Consider the following 6,682-nt stretch of genomic DNA (forward strand, 5'->3'; position numbering starts at 1 on the left):
AAATTGGACTGTATCTTTTTTAATGCAAATTTAATTATCTCAAAAGCTTTATCATACTATGCATGTCTCTGAAGAGAAATGTGTAGTGTTCAAAGCATTGTTCTGTGTTGGAATATTAGAGATTTATCGGCAGGAGATAAAAGTTCCGGGAAGGTAGTTTTAAAACAAGCCCGACTATCGGCTCCTCGCCATCGTATATGACTTATTTCTCTGTTCTCGTATCGGAGATCTTTTCATTAGAGAAATATAATTAAACTGGCGGACAAAAAGAAGATGCAAGATACGTATGAGGCTGTTCCTTCACCTGTGTTGTATTATTCTGATTTAAAATGCTCCATCAAAACTTATATGTAAAATGAAAGGAATTTATTCAGATAAGATTTTTGTGTTTCTTTTGAATAAGTTTTTATTCAATTTTAGTACTCTAAAAAGTCTATACACAGAATGCAATGTGCTGCACAACGGTAGAACCAGCGACAGTTTTAACTTAGGGACAGGAGTAAAGCAGGGTTGCACATTATCGCCGCTTTTATTTAATATCGTGTTCGACAGCGTTTTGACTAAAGCCACTGCAAACATTAGGGGAGTACAATAGACTCTGACATCGCATCTGACGGATCTTGATTATGCTGATGAAATCTGTCTCACAACGCAATCCTTCAAAGACATGGAAATGATGCTCAGACGTCTAAAAACAGAAGCAGACAAAGTAGGATTAAGCATAAACATCGACAAAACAAAGTCAATGCGCATTAACACAAACAACAACACTCCATTCAATGTAGGAATCAAACATGTCGAGAATGTAACAGAGTTTACTTACCTGGGAAGTATTCTAACAGCAAACGGTGGCGCAGACGCGGATATTGTCAGCAGGATCAGGAAGGCGCAGCGAGCCTTTGGCCAACTAAAATCAGTTTGGACCTCCCGTCAACTCTCCATACAAACAAAATTAAGAATATTCAATTCCAACGTCATACCAGTTTTATTATATGGCTGCGAGACATGGAGAGTGACAAAAATATCCATCAACCGTCCACAGGTGTTTATCAATCGCTGCTTGCGGAAAATACTTAAAATCTTTTGGCCAGACACTATACGTAACACCGACCTGCTTCATCTTACAAACCAACAAGAAGTAGGCATTGAAATCCGCAAAAGAAAATGGGGTTGGATAGGTCACACTTTGCGGAAACCTGATAGTAATATAGCGAGATCAGCGTTGGAGTGGAATCCCCAAGGAAAAAGAAAGCAAGGACGACCTGCTCAAACATGGAGACGTTCCATACTGGATGAGCTTCAACAAGTAGGGTCAACATGGAAGGAAGCAAAAACAACTGCCAAAAACAGAACCCGATGGAGAGCTTTCATTGAAGCTTTCACTTTGCTCCGCGTAGGAGATATAGGATCCTATATAAAAAGTCTATAAAGAAGGTCTAACATTTTAAAATATTCAAATTATAGTTTTGTTTTTAATTATAGTACAAAAATAATTAAAGTTGTGTTTTTTCTACACCCTACTACACCTTACCCCATATATCAATTGATTTTCGGATTCTAGGAAAAAATAAAGGTGAGTTTTATTCAAGAAGCATATACCTAAAATCTAAGGATTTTGACATATTTCACATTTTGTGAAAATAAATTTTAAATTTCTATTTCACCTAACTAAATTTTAGTTGACCTTGTATAGCCTGATATTTAATTGCAGTAACCATTGTATGTTAAACCAAATTGAAATTTGACCTGAAAAGTTATACAGGGTGAGACAAAATTAATATGGAACATTAGTCACTTTTAAAAGCAAGTTACTCCTTTATTTTAAGTGGAACACCCAGTATATTTTTCCGGTGTTCAATGGGGAATTTATATATCTTCAAAATATTATTAAAGTTGCCTACCCCTCAGACAAAGATTTTCCTAGATATTTTAATTTTTATGATTTTGCGTCAGTAGATCTTTATTATTTGAAAAAATCTAGGGGTGGCTGTGTGATATACCTTTTGTTAATTTAACAAAAATTAAAGATTTTAGAGTAAAATACTCAACGGTAATAAAAAGATACACGTTTAAAACATATTTTAAAATTATTACAGAATTAAAACTAGATATAAAGCTATAATTATGTGACAAAAATTAGCTAGATGAAATCAAATACTCAAAATGGTTCCTTTCCTGATAGCTGCAGAAAATGATTATCCTTTCAAAAGGATCTTTTCATTTTTATATGTGGAGTTCTACCTCGAAAAGCAGCTACAATAATTTCTCTCATGTTGTCGACAATAGTTGGTCGAGTTTTTTATAAACACTGTCTTTAACATATCCCCATAAAAAACCAGACTAGATAAAATGAGGAGCATTTTAGTATTCTATTAATTATGGTATATGTATGTATTCTATTAATTATGGTATATGTATGTATTCTATTAATTATGATGTATTTATGTATTCTAGTAATTATTGGTGAATACAATGCGCATTCGCCAACTAATAGAATCATATCAATTCTCTCTGATGTAGGATAAGTTTGCATTTTCGGCAAATTTCTGAGAAATATTTTTGTTTTAACTGACACAAAATGATAACTGGTAGTTGTTAAAGTTGGACTAATTAGACAGCTATGTTGAAGTAACGTCAGACATAGGGAATGCAATCCCGCAAATGCGGGATCCCTCTGAGATTCCGCGGGACCAAAGTTGCGGGATTTACCGTGCGGAATCCGTGGGATCGACCCATTACTACTGTAGGGTAACCGAATCGATCTCGATCAGGGTCAAACCGTTTCGTTCCGGGCCGATGCATCGACGGTCGGAACCCGGGGGATTCCCCTTATTGCTTAGCCATTAAAAATAAGTGAAACAAACAGGTTACTTGTTAGATTTCTTTCTGGCGTATGCGCGTAAGTGAAGAAAAGCGTTTAACTAGTACTTGTGGACAATTTCGTCAAATAAACTGCCGGACATATGTAATTATCGGGACAAGCAAAATTTTAGGGCAAATTTAAATTTGAATAGGTATCTCTTGAACTAAAAAAGATTTTGGGATGCGGTTTGAACCGGGTTTTAGATGCATCTATTGTGATTAAGATGCTGTATGGTTTTCGAAAATATATTTAGCGAATTCTCGTATTACAGGGTGTTTTATAAGAGTGTGAAAATTTGGTTAAGAATCTTTTTTACCGCAAATTTACAATTTTTAAAAAATCGAAATTTTTACCAAGTACGACTAATCTGTATTGAAATTAGAAACAACAATTTGATAACTTTTTTTAGTTTTTTTTGTTTTATGGAAAATACGACGTTTTTTTGAAAAATATGCATTTTTAGTCATACATATTGTCCTAAATGGTACAAAAAGCTGTGTACATTCTGCACATGCCATAAAATTATTGATATAGAGTGTATCTAAAAGCAGATAACTAACACAAGCTAAAAAAAACTTCAACATCAGAATAACATTTTTATTTATAAAATAAGTAGATAAATTATAATAAAAGTTTATTTAATATTAAAAATATTTTTTGAACACCCTGTATACATCGGTCCAAATTTCTGTACAGCTAGTTTAAGATACATGCTATATCAATATATTGTGGGCCTATGCAAAATGTACAATGCCTTTTGTACCATTTAGGACTAATGTTTACAGTCCCGCAATTTTGCGGATCCGCGGGATTGACCGCTTTAATCGCGCGGGTTTGCGGGATTAGGATTTTGGTGCGGGATTGCATTCCCTAGTCAGACATATCACAGCCACCTACATTTTATCAAATAATAAAGAGCTACTCAGATGAAATCATGTAAATGAAAATATCTAGAAAAATCTTTGTTTGAGAGGTAGGCAACCTTAATAGTATTATAGTATTTTGAAGAGACATGAATTCTCCATTTAATATCGGAATCATGGTTATAAAGGTGACCAATGTTCAATATTAATTTTGTCTCACCCTGTATAACTTTTTCGACCATGTTTTAATTTGATTTAAAGTACAATAGTTAATTTAACTATATATTAGGCTATACCTATATGTAAATTCCAATTTAAAGTTAGTTTTTATTGTAATTTAAAAATTGTTCTTTATTTATAGAAAATGTTAAATAAGTCAAAAACCTTACATTTTAATCATATACTTCTCTTATATAACTCACTTTAATTTTTCTCCCAGAATCCAAAAAGCAATTACTATATAGGGTGTTCCATTACAAAAAAACACAACTTTGATATATGTAACTTTTTTGAGAAAAAAAGTGCTCTGAATTAACCTATATATGCTCATAAAATTTCATTTACAAACAATTACAAACTGTCGTTCTCCTTGGAGCCTCCTGCGTATGAGAAGCACCACCCTGTATTTATTAAGGAAAATATCATCAGGTTAACTTAAATCGCTTTTAGTTAAAAATAAATGAAATTCAAGACAAATACAAGTCAAACAGCATGTCTAATATCTTTGGAGCGATCATACATTAACAAACTATAACAAATGCCTTCGCCAAGTTTTCAAAGAAACTGAAGAGCCATCTTCTCGGTAAACAATGACATTACATCACGGCAAAAACCATCCCGCAACCTATACAATATGTCCTTGCGTTTCCGTTTTTTGTTCTAAATGATAGTTGTCGTCGAGATAGTATTAGAAGAGTGAGGTACGGCTACAGGCGCGTCCATCAAATATATCAAACATAACAAGATCGAATACAAACGGCAATACCAATAAAACTTCTTCGAAACTGTAAAACTTATACGTTGTGAGTTTTATCTTCAATCAGCATCACGAATCTTCGCCGAGCAACGTTTTGCCGTTGAAAGAAATAAACCGATATCAAAGTAAAGTGTGCCGACAAAAAATTGAAAAGATATAGTTACAGAGTGTGTTGATCGTAAAGCCAACAAATATTTTAGTTACGGTATTTCTTTATGCTAAATGGTATATAGTTATATGACGATAACAGAAGAAAAGCAAAGAGAAAAGCAGATGACGTCCCATACCAATATATTTATTTTACTAAAAAAAGTTTCTAATATTTTTTAAGTTAACTATGGATGGGTTTAAATATGAATCCGTCATGCGTCGTCTCTTGTTGTTTTTAACCAGTTTTATTGGTTTATTTCAAAAATGACAGATCGTATTTCAATTTTATTGGTTTGACGGAACGATGAACGACAAACGGACGCCGATGCGTATGAACTCGCCTTTAGATTTTTGGGGCTTGTCAAAGCCAAGTTATAGGTTATAATTTTGTGTTAACTTATGTCAAATACCCGGCGTTTTGGAAGATGGCGCATTTTGATTCGTGTTATTACGTGTGTTTTGTGTCTTTTGAAGTCAAGTGGAGGAAAAATCGAGGGAAAATTAACTGTAGACCCAGAGCACAGTTTATAGTTAATACTCGCTGCCCAGGCAGAACGTCTTATACACCAATAAAGTTACCATCAATAAACTTTGTATACCATATCGTCGTAGATAAGTGCATCTCGTATATGGTACAAGGATCGTACTAAACATATATTAAAAACTGGAGTAGCTGTAAAATATCGACATCACACAATAGGTAAATAGTGGATTTTAGATTTTAATGCAGAAAAATAATATCAAAAGGTACTGGTTTAAAAAAATTAAGATTAAAGTTAATTAATCAACCTTTAAGGTATAAAATTTGGTAAGTGTTATTATTAATAAAATAGTTTGTTTTATTTATTCCTATGCAATATTACAAATTTGTATTTGAGCATAAGTTATATTAATTTCCTGCTATGCGTTCCAATTGTACCAACTTATTTCATTGTAAAATAAAATAAACTACTTTGAAATTAAAATAACAGACACATCTATCCATGTCAATGATGTTGTCGTTGGACAAACTATAACATTACAGCTTACTACTGTTTGTTCAGCCATCGTTAACAACGTCATGTGACATATTGTCGCTCTCTCTTTCACTTGACAATCAGATGAAACAAATTGGTAAAATTTCTTTGCTCTCCGGAGTTTAATTTTTTATTTAGAAAATACTCCTACCTATAGATTGAAACTCTATTTGTTGTTACGGCAATGATTAATGTTAAAAAACAAACATATACAAAGTGTAAAAAATGTATCTGTACATTTCAAAACAATAAATAAGGTGGCGGTGTTAAGAAAACAATTTGTCCGACGCGACGGTAGCATTACCTTGCATAAAGTCTCGATTTCTCGGAAATGTTTTCACAATTTTTCCCGAGTAATTGTTAATAAAATGGCACTTGCACTGACGTGACGTGTTTATTAAATAAATAATTGTCGTGATTAATAGATACATACCAGTACAACTGTTACTGGTTTTATTTGCAGAGCACCTTAACACTAATACTCGTATATATTATGTATAATGGTACAGATATACTACTGTAAGATAGAAATATCATTCGAACTACAGAGGATATATGAAGAGAATAGTAGTGATGTTTGATTCATAGATACAAAAATTTAGGAATTTTGATTAATAAGTTTTGTAGGTTTGAAGTGTTTAGTTTAACAATCAAAATTTTAAACCATCATTTAGTTTTTCTTAAATACGGACCTGAATTTTTAGTCCTGTTTTCAAAAACGTTATATGCCCTCCCAAATGCAATAATGTATCACACTGACTCAAAGCTTGTTTGTTACACACACACATAATCAAAATGATCCGTATATCCATCC

Source organism: Sitophilus oryzae, unplaced genomic scaffold, assembly GCF_002938485.1.
Source record: "Sitophilus oryzae breed Bouriz unplaced genomic scaffold, Soryzae_2.0 scaffold_285_pilon_pilon, whole genome shotgun sequence".
Lineage (NCBI taxonomy): Eukaryota > Metazoa > Arthropoda > Insecta > Coleoptera > Curculionidae > Sitophilus > Sitophilus oryzae.